The sequence below is a fragment of the Bos indicus x Bos taurus genome, chromosome 27, assembly GCF_003369695.1.
Source record: "Bos indicus x Bos taurus breed Angus x Brahman F1 hybrid chromosome 27, Bos_hybrid_MaternalHap_v2.0, whole genome shotgun sequence".
Taxonomy (NCBI): Eukaryota; Metazoa; Chordata; class Mammalia; order Artiodactyla; family Bovidae; genus Bos; species Bos indicus x Bos taurus.
Window position 1 is genome coordinate 7895209 of NC_040102.1, and position 11419 is coordinate 7906627.

An 11419-nucleotide genomic window follows, 5' to 3' on the forward strand; every position below is an offset into this window, starting at 1 on the left:
ATGGTTTCTTTCTTGGGAGATTGGTTAGATAATGATGTTTGCAATGAGATAGAAAATGCAGAAGAGTGGACATAATTTTCAAGTGTGAAAATATAAGTTCATTTTTTCATATATAAAATTTGAAGTGCTTTGAGGATATACAGGATGAGACCCTCAGAGATGATTGGTTATATTTGCCTTGACTCCCATACAATTGTTTTGTTAACAGTTATATATCTACATGCCATCAGCCTTTAGGTGGTGGATATAAAATTCTTAAAATTAAAAATACAATCTTAGAAGAGAATACTAAAAGCTTTGAAGGAATCAGAAATATCATCATGTGTGGGTTCGATCCATGAGTCAGGAAGATCCCTTAGAGACGGAAATGACAAGTCACTCCAGTATTCTTGTGTGGGAAATCCCATGGACAGAGGAGCCCAGCGGGATACAGTCCACGGGGTCACAGAGAGTCAGACAGGACTGAGTGACTGAGCACAGCACACAGAGAATCATGGAATGGCAAATGAGAAAGTCTTTATTCCAAGATCTGGGAATGGAAGGTGAGACGATAGAGAATAAGAGAATTTTAAAGAAGGATCTGTCAAAAAAGAAAAAAAAAAAATAAAAACCTGACAAGACAAAACGCCTCAGAGAATTTTTCGGTGATAAGACTGAGATTTGTTTTAGGATTTGGCAACACTGAGTTGTTAGTGACCTTTGCTGGAATGATTTCAGTGAAGCCAGATTGCCTTAAGTGGTTAGATATGATAACAATGGGTTTAATCATTTTTTCCCCCCCAAAAAAAGCTTGGCTAAGAAAAAAGGAAGATAAAGATAGGAATAGCTACAAAGAGTTGAAGCGTCAAGGGAAAAATGTGTTTAAAATATAATTTGTTTGTGTGTTTCTCTGTGTGTGTCAGAGAGAGTGAAAGAGAGAAAGAGAAAGGACGGGCGGAAGGAAGGAAGGATAGGCTGCAGGATCTGTGAGCCTGGGAGCCTTGGGGGCCAGGAACACGTGCAGGCGTGCTGGAGTGATGGAGTGTGCTCTGCAGGATGTATAGCTGCATCCACGGCCCTGGTGTGCTGGTAGCCGGTAGCACCCCGACTGGGTGCCAGTACAGTAGCCCCCCATTGTGACAACCAAAGATGTCTCCAGACATTGCCAAGTACCCTGGGGAGAGAGGCAAGTTATTCCTGGATGAGGACCACTGGAATGGAAGAGCAGGCAGTGGAAAAGACTACCCACATAAGAGAGAGAAGAGAAAAGATAATGCAGAATGGACTGAGGTAGAAGGAGTCTCTGGGATGCAGAACTTCAATAAAGGTGCCTCCTTTGTACAGAAGAGATGTATTTTCCTCTGATACCAAAATGAGGGAGAAAAAGAGGATAGGGATGCTAGGAAATTTGCCCTTTGGGGTGGGACAGTGGTCAGAAAAACAGAAAATCAAAATGATTTCTGTTCCCTCTGTGAATTAAGGAAATGAGGTCATCTGATAAAAATGAACAAGCAACACAAGCTAAGCAGAGGCGTGAGGAAGTGGAATCATTCAGGATGATAAAGCCGAAGTGAATGTGAGAGGAAAAGGCCCCAAATTCTAGATATCTTAGGGAATGTAATTGATGCCACAGGCATGAATTTGAACAAGTTCCAGTTCAACAGAGGACTAATTTCCCCTTCAACACATCTAGTCCCTCCATTAAAGAAGTGAGGAGGGCAGCTTGCAGGGTTGATACTGTATTGGATATTTGTGGGTTAGGTAGGGGAGACGGGGAGAAGGAAATGGCAACCCACTCCACTATTCTTGCCTGGAGAATCCCATGGACAGAGGAGCCTGGTGGGCTGCCATCTATGGGGTCACACAGAGTCGGACATGACTGAAGCAACTTAGCAGCAGCAGCAGCAGCAGCAGGGGAGATGGGATAGGAAAATAGATTGGATCACAGATAGACAAAAACATAACTTCAGAGGTTAGTGTATCTTAAGCATTATCTAGTTCAATGGTTTCTACTCTAGAGTCAGTCAATGAAAAATTTTTAAAAATGAAAAGAAAATCAAATGGCATTCCTTCAACTCTTAACTCTAGAAGAGATATTCGAATATTTGCATGAGATTGTGTATAGTTCATGTTAAAAGCCCCTTTAATATCCTTTTTTGTGTACCGCATTTTCATATTTAACTACTTAGAAATAATATGCTTGTCTTTTGCTTATTGATTTGTCAGACATCTTTACATATTAAAGAAATCAACCCCATGTGTTAAGTACTATAAATATTTATCAAGTTTTCTGTTTGTCTTCTGACTTTAGTTTTATTCAGGCATTTTTAAATTAGAATGTATCAAATACATCAATATATCCTTCCAGAGAAGTTTTGTGACATACTTAGAAAGGGTTTCCCCATACAGACCTGATAAAAGCATTCTCTATGCTTTCTTTTAAATTTTTGTGGTTTTGGCTTTTTTATATTTACATTTGTGGACCACTTACAATTTATTTTGGCTTAATAAGTAAGCTAGGGATGCAATTAAGTTATTTTTAAGAGGGTGTCAATCACCTAAACATAATTTATTAAGTGCAGTCTTGTTAATATTGTTATGTGATGCCACTTTTTCCATAAAAATAAATGCACTCAGTTATTTGGGTGTGTTCATGTTTCTCTATTTATCCCATTGATGTGTTTGTTTATTTTTGGATATGGATATATTTAAGATATCCATGAGTAATACACATGATCATAGAATTACTTATTAGACTTAACTCCTCATTTTATCATGAGACCCAGAGAATTTAAATGGTTTATCAGAAGTCATTCAGGTAGTTAGTGAGAAATCCACTGGAACCCGAGTCTTGTTTCTCTGTTGAGTTTGGGTTACTCTAACACCCTTCTAACTTGTTATGAACCAATTCTATTATTAGCCATTGACTAGGTCTGTGATGAAATCAGTCATCACGAGTGGTCAGTCATTGGTTATTCAGGTGATCAGATGAAGTAGTTCAACAGATAGCTGATGGAAAAAGAAAATGTTTGGAGAAAATGACCACTCCATAATCATGAAAGTGTCTTATTCTTAATATTATGTTACAACAGACAGCAAAGGATTGTGAATCCTTTGGGTTATGGAAGAAATACTGGGCTGAGAGTGTGTGGCCCTGGAACTGGAATTTGGAGAGATGCTCAAAAAAGGATAGATAGATATTTACCATTAAAGTTATGACCAATCTAGACAGCATATTAAAAAGCAGAGACATTACTTTGCCAATAAAGGTCCATCTAGTCAAAGTTATGGTTTTTCCAGTAGTTATGTATGGATGTGAAAATTGGACTATAAAGAAAGCTGAGGGCTGAAGAATTGATGCTTTTGAACTGTGGTGTTGGAGGAGACTCTTGAGAGTCCCTTGGACTGCAAGGAGATCCAACCAGTCCATCCTAAAGGAAATCAGTCCTGAATATTCATTGGAAGGACTGATGTTGAAGCTGAAACTCCAATACTTTGGCCACCTGATGTGAAGTGGTGACTCATTTGAAAAGATCCTGACACTGGAAAAGATTGAGGGCAGGAGGAGAAGAGGATGACAGAGGATGAGATGGTTGGATGGCATCACTGACTCAATGGACATGAGTTTGAGTAAACTCCGGGAGTTGGAGGTGGACAGAGAGGTCTGACGTGCTGCAGTCCATGGGGTTGCAAAGAGTTGGACATGACTGAGCGACTGAACTGAATTGAACTGATGAACCTGTGAACTTATAATTTTCAGTGATTTGTGTAAAACTGTTTCTCTACAGAAATTATGCATTGGTTTCAGTTTCTGGAAAACTTTCTCCTTTGTGCTTGTATAAAAAAGGAAAAAAGAACATTCTGTTGATTCATTCTGCATTTGTAGTTCTTACTTCAAAGCATCACTTTGAATTTTTATTTGAGAATATATTAATATTATTAAGTGGAAAGATATTGGGTGACAGTTCTTTAGAATATTTAGGGTGTTTAGGAAAATAAATGAGCCACACAATTTCTAGGACTATCCCCCAAAGATGGAAAAGTTACTTGATCATTCAAATGTTTGCATATGATTAACAAAGTCTCATAGAATGTATGAAATATATGACTATATATTTGAGTATATGAAATACCAGTTACAAGTCAACTCTGTTGATGAAGTGGGAGATGAAGGAGTGGATTAATGTCAGTTATACCCTAAACAAAGATATTGTTTAGCTTTCTTCCCAGCCAATATGTACAGATACACTTGTATAGACTTTACCCTTATAGGATAAGAATTCTTACTATTAATATTTAAGTTAAGTGTGTTTTGATCATTCAGGAAACATTTTTTTTATCAAATTCAGGTCTACTTTGCTTTCCTTATTTAACATAAGGCAATGAGGGTAAATAATTACAATGCAGAGACAAAAAAAAAGATTTTTGAACATTGATTCCACCAAAGGGTCCATGTTGAACACTGAAGATTGCCTGGTTTGAAATTTTATCCAACTTGATAATTTGATGCCCTCTGATTTGCAAATTGCCTTAGTGCTTCCAAAATAACTGTGGATCAGTTAACTGCAGGAGAGGAGTGACTGATAATCAAACATGAATCCCTTGTTTTAAGTCTCTGTAGGAGCCTTTAGTGACATGAAAATCGTTCAGTCATGTCCAATTCTTTGCGACCCCATGGACTATACAGTCCATGGAATTCTCCAAGCCAGAATACTGGAGTGGGTAGCCTTTAGGGTTCCAATTAAATCCTAAGGCAACAAAAATTAGCTTTCTCATGGACTATGAGTTACCACATAAGCGCTACATTTTAACATTAGATGCACCCCTTTAGGGCCAAAGAAGACACTTTGGGAAACCTGCTGGTTTAGAGTTCCAAAATTGGAACTTTGAGCAAAAAAAAAAAAAAAAAAAAAGTTCAAACTGAGAGTAACCGAGTCATAAGTGAATCAGGATGTAATTTTTGGTTAAAATGATGTAATATAATGAAACACTTAAAAGATTGGCCTATTTTCCTTTCTTGGAGGTTACCTGTTTAAATTAGCTCTAATCACTTGGAATTCATTTAGTGATCCTGGTGTTGTGTGGATGCTGGCAGCTATGGAGTTCCAGAGTGATGTTAGACATATATGAAAAGTTATGAACCCAGTTAAGTCTCTGAATGATGAAGGCAGGCACTACTTATGGACAAGGCCTCAGCTTGTCATATAGAAGTGATGTGGTCAAAGTCTGGGACCCACCAGAAGCTTTTCTTTCCTACAGCTAGAGTTTATGCTACTGTGGGTAAAACCACTGGCTAGGTCTTTGGATAAATGTATATTTTCCTAGCTTCCCTTCCACATGATATCCTCTACTCAGATCAAAGACCCGGACCTCTCCTACCTCTGTCTTTCTGTATAATATATGTCCTCTAAGAGAAACCAAGCCCCACCATGTAAGTTAGCATGAAGTTAATAAACTATTGTTTCCAGGTTAGTTGCATTTAAACTTCTTTTGAAATTACTGAGTGAAAGTATATGTTACCTCTGAAAAATCTTCAATACTCATATGACACATGTATCCTTATGGATTAATTTTAAGATCAATGATTGGCCTTAAGATTTATGATTGATAAGGGGAGTTTTGCATAATTTCTTGACGATTTATGAGTGTGTGACTGATTTTGGTATATCAGACATAGACATTAAATATAATTCCTCTTATATTTGAATCAATGCATTATAGTACCCATATACACATTAAAAAGCCTTTCATATATAAGGTAAATATTTCCTCAAAGGAGTTACATATGGAGACAAACAGAGAATAGTATCAACATCCTTTCTTTAGTTGAAAACCTTGAATCCCACATCAAGACAAATCTAGGCCGAGATCCCAGTGTTCCTAATGGAGTTTATTCCTCGATTTGCATAAGGTTTATTAGACTAAAAATTCTAAGGAAGGAACTGTGTGTGATTTCCATTAAAAAGGGCTTTCTTCTCAGGGTGAGGTTTGGGCCAGGAAATGGTTTTATCCTTTCGATCTGTGGTTTGTGGCTTGTGTTGGACAGAGATGTCTCTGACACCCTGTGAAAATGTATGACCCCTGCTCAGAAGATGCTCTAAAATCAGTGGGGGTTTTATTCTCTAATCTTTTGCTGAAAGGATGTCAAGTCAGCACATTAAGGTGTGGAGGTATGGCAAATATTGTTAGAAAAATGCAGCCGTGTTGAAATCTTGAGAGTGCTTCCTTCTCAGAATTGCAGGGAAAGACACATGATGACACATGTTGTAAAGCTGTGCTGGAAATTCAGACTCATGCTGAAATCTTAGAAAAAGATAGTGAGATGTGGTGAATCATGAATTATGAGGGCAGTCCAGGGCCAGGGTTATAGAGCAATTTCAAGTTGGGTATTCCAGTGAATAGAGAGAAGAGAAGAGAAAAAACAGGGCATTTTAGGTGGAGAAAACAGGATTATCCAATCCCCAGGGATGTGGAGACCACAGGAGGATCACAGAAAAGTGAGACTGAAAACCAACAGGGTGGAAGGAGCTGGTTGGTTGCAAAGATATACTGTTAGGCAGTATAAGAGCTCCAAATGTCAGCTAGGAATTTGGACTGTTTGCTATAGGGAAGTGTACTCTGTGATCAAAATAATGGTTTGGATGGCATAGAAAGTGGAAGCAGGATCCATCAACATTCAACAGAAACTGAGAAGAGAGAGCAATTATCTCTTTCTTTTTGGTTACCAAAACAAGGGGATAATGACAGGACGTGAACAATAAGAGCAAAATTGGAAATATGCAATCTAGCGTCCAAGATTACCTTTCTAATCAAACTATTCTTGTGGTGTGATCTTGGCTTTGAGTCATTCCATCAGTTCAGTTCAGCCGCTCAGTCGTGTCCAACTCTGCAATCCCATGAACTGCAGCATGCCAGCCAGGCCTCCCTGTCCATCACCAACTCCCGGAGTTCACTCAAACTCATGTCCATTGAGTCGGTGATGCCATCCAGTCATCTCATCCTCTGTTGTCCCCTTCTCCTGCCCTCAATCTTTCCCAGCATCAGGGTCTTTTCCAATGAATCCATTCTTCACATTAGGTAGCCAAAGGATTGGAGTTTCAGCTTCAGCATCAGTCATTTCAATGAATATTCAGGACTGATCTCCTTTAGGACTGACAGGTTGGATCTCCTTGCAGTCCAAGGGACTCTCAAGAGTCGTCTTCAACACCATGGTTCAAAAGCATCAATTTTTCATTGCTGTTTTCTTTATAGTCCAACTCTCACATCCATACATAACTACTGGAAAAACCATAGCTTTGACCAGATGGACCTTTATCAGCAAAGTAAGGTCCCTGCTTTCAAGCATCTTTTAATTTCATGGCTGCAGTCATCATCTGCAGTGATTTTGGAGCCCAAGAAAATAAAGTCTGTCACTGTTTCCATTGTTTCCCAATCTATTTGCCATGAAGTGATGGAACTGGATGCCATGATCTTAGTTTTCTGAATGTTGAGTTTTAAGCCAACTTTTTCATTCTCCTCTTTCACTTTCCTCAAGAGGCTCCTTAGTTTCTGTTGGCTTTCTGCTCTAAGGGTGGTGTCATCTGCATATCTGAGGTTATTGATATTTCTCCCAGCAATCTTGATTCCAGCTTGTGCTTCATCCAGCCTGGCATTTCACATGATGTACTCTCCATAGAAGTTGAATAAGCAGGTTGACAATATACAGACTTGATGTATTCCTTTCCTAATTTGGAACCAGTCCAAATTGGTTCCATGTCCAGTTCTAACTATTGCTTCTTGACCTGCATACAGATTTCTCAGGAAGCAGATAAGTTCTGGTATTCCCATCTCTTGAAGAATTTTCCACAGTTTGTTGTGATCCACACAGTCAAAGACTTTGGTGTATTCAATAAAGCAGAAGTAGATGTTTTTCTGGAACTCTCTTGGTTTTTCTATGATCCAATGGATGGTGGCAATTTGATCTCTGGTTCCTCTGCCTTTTCTAAATCCAGCTTGAACATCTGAAAGTTTTCGGTTCACGTATTGTTGAAACCTGGCTTGGAGATTTTGAGAATTACTTTGCTAGTGTGTGAGATGAGTGCAATCGTGTGGTAGTTGTAACATTTTTTGTCATTGGCCTTCTTTGGAATTGGAATGAAAACTGACCTTTTCCAGTTTTGTGGCCACTGCTGAGTTTTCCAAATTTGCTGGGATATTGAGTGCAGCACTTTCACAGATCATCTTTAGGATTTGAAATAGCTCAACAGGAGTTCCATCACCTCCACTAGCTTTGTTTGTAGTGATGCTTCCTAAGGCCCACTTGACTTCTCATCTAGGATGTCTGGCTCTAGGTGAGTGATCACACCATCGTGGTTATCTGAATTATTAACATCTTTTTTTGTATAGTTCTGTGTATTCTTGCCACCTCTTCTTTATATTTTCTCCTTCTGTTAGGTCCATACCATTTCTGCCCTTTATTGTGCCCATCTTTGCATGAAATATTCCCTTGGTATCGCTAATTTTCTTGGAAAGACCTCTAGTCTTTCCCATTCTATTGTTTTCCTCTATTTCTTTGCATTGATCACTAAGGAAGGCTTTCCTATCTCTCCTTGCTATTCTTTGGAACTCTGAATTCAGATGAGTGTATCTTTCCTTTTCTCCTTTGTCTTCAGCTTCTCTTCTTTTCTCAGCTATTGTAAGACCTCCTCAGACAAACCATTTTGCTTTTTTACATTTCTTTTTCTTGGGCATGGTCTTGATCACCACCTTCTGTACAAGGTCACAAACCTTTGTCCATAGTTCTTCAGTCACTCTGTTTATCAAATCTAATCCCTTGAATCTGTTTTGTCAGCAGCAGACAAAACGTGGTCCACTGGAAGTGGAATGGCAAACCACTTCAGTATTCTTGCCTTGAGAACCCCATGAACAGTATGAAAAGCAAAAATATATGACACTGAAAGATGAACTCCCCAGGTCAGTAGGTGCCCAATATGCTACTGGAGAAGAGTGGATAAATAACTGCAGGAAAAATGAACAGACGGAGCCAAAGCAAAAGCAACATTGAGTTGTGGATGTGACTGGTGATGCAAGTGAAGTCTGATGATAGAAAGAACAATATTACATAGAAACCTGGAATGTTAGGTTCATTAATCAAGGTAAATTGGAAGTGGTGAAACAGGAGATGGTAAGAGTGAACACTGACATTTTAGGAATCAGTGAAATGAAATGGACTGGAATCGGTGAATTTAATTCAGATGACCATTATATCTACTACTGTGGGCCAAACTCCTTAGAAGAAATGGAGTAGCCCTCATAGTCAACAAAAGAGTCTAGAATGCAGTACTTGGGTGCAATCTCAAAAGTGACAGAATGATCTCTGTTCATTCCCAAGGCAAACCATTCAATATCACATTAATCCAAGACTATGCCCTAACCACTAATGCTTAAGAAACTGAAGTTAAAGAGTTCTCTGATGACCTACAAGACCTTCTGGAACTAATACCAAAAAAGATGTCCTTTTCATCATAGGGGACTGGAACACAAAAGTAGGAAGTCAAGAGATACCTGGAGTAACAGGCAAGTTTGACCTTGGAGTACAAAATGAAGCAGGGCAATGGCTAACAGAGTTTTGTCAAGAGAACACACTGGTCATAGCAAACACCCTCTTCCAACAACACAAGAGACAACTCTATACATGGACATCACCAGATGGTCAATACCAAAATCAGATTGATTATATTCTTTGCAGCCATGGATGGAGAAGCTCTATACAGTCAGCAAAAACAAGACCAGGAGCTGACTGGGGTTCAGATCATGAGCTTCTTATTGCAAAATTCAGACTTAAATTGAAGAAAGTAGGAAATCCACTAGACCATTCAGGTATGACCTAAATCAAATCCCTTCCAATTATACAAGTATCTTCTAGGATGTCAGTAATTAACATTTTGCTTAAATGGGCCAGAGTCATTTTCTTTTGCTCGTGATGAGAACTCTGCCTAATATAAAAACAGGTACCCAAAGTGGGTCTAAAGACAACATTCCAGAATAGGAGGAGGAGCTAGATTCTGTGTGCTGGAGCTGGATCTCTTTCCAACTGTTTATTCAGCTGGCTGACAGAAGTGTCTATTCAGTGTCGGTCAACTGTAAATAAAGTGGAGATACCAGAGTTACCTAGGCAGTGTCAGGAAAGCATCCTAATACTCTGGAATACATGAATATTAAAGTGAATTTACTACATATGAACAACCTACCCGATCTTCAAATCCGTATCGTTAAGAGGGCACAGAAGATTTTCCCTTCAACAAAGCCTAGGGAAACCTGCTGGTAAGGGGAGAATTAGTTTATGAGGATAAATGGTCCCTGCTGCAGTGATGAGAAGACACTGTGAAGGGGTAAGAGGCAAACCTATTGGGAAGCCCTTTCCTTCATTCCAGGGATGTGCGGTATTACCTGGACCAGAGTGGTGGAGGTGGCTCAAAGTGATCAGATTCTGAATGCATTGTAAAGATACATTTAGAGACAATAGGTTATATGGATGGATCAAATAGGGTGTGAGGGGAAAAAGAGAAAATGAAGGTTCCAAACATTTTTTTACTTGAGCAACTTTGAAGATGCAATTGCACTTAACCAAGATGGGAAAAGTTGCTGGCACAGCAAGTTTAGGGCAGGAATCTTGGAGTTAAGTTTTGAACATCCTGAGTTTGGGATAACTCATAAACATCAAGCGGAAATGTGGAGTTAGGAGCTGGAAATACTAATTGTAGGTCTTTAGGAGGTGTCAGACTTTATTTTTTTGGGCTCCAAAATCACTGCAGATGGTGACTGCAGCTATGAAATTAAAAGACACTTACTCTTTGAAAGAAAAGTTATGACCAACCTAGATAGCATATTCAAAAGCAGAGACATAACTTTGCCAACAAAGGTCTGTCTAGTCAAGGCTATGGTTTTTCCAGTGGTCATGTATGGATGTGAGAGTTGGACTGTGAAGAAGACTTAGTGCTGAAGAATTGATGCTTTTGGAGAAGACTCTTGAGAGTCCCTTGGACTGCAAGGAGATCCAACCAGTCCATTCTGAAGGAGATCAGCCCTGGGATATCTTTGGAGGAAATGATGCTGAAGCTGAAACTCCAGTACTTTGGCCAACTCATGCGAAGAGTTGACTCATTGGAAAAGACTCTGATGGTGGGAGGGATTGGGGGCAGGAGGAGAAGGTGACAACAGAGGATGAGGTGGCTGGATGGCATCACTGACTTGATGGACGTGAATCTGAGTGAACTCCAGAAGTTGGTGATGGACAGGGAGGCCTGGCATGCTGCGATTCATGGGGTTGCGAAGAGTTGGACATGACTGAGCAACTGAACTGAACTGAACTGAACTGAGGAGGTGATAGGATGGAGATTCAATTTGGAAACCATCAACACAAAGGCAGTATCTTCAATAAAAAGACTATGTGAGATTTCCA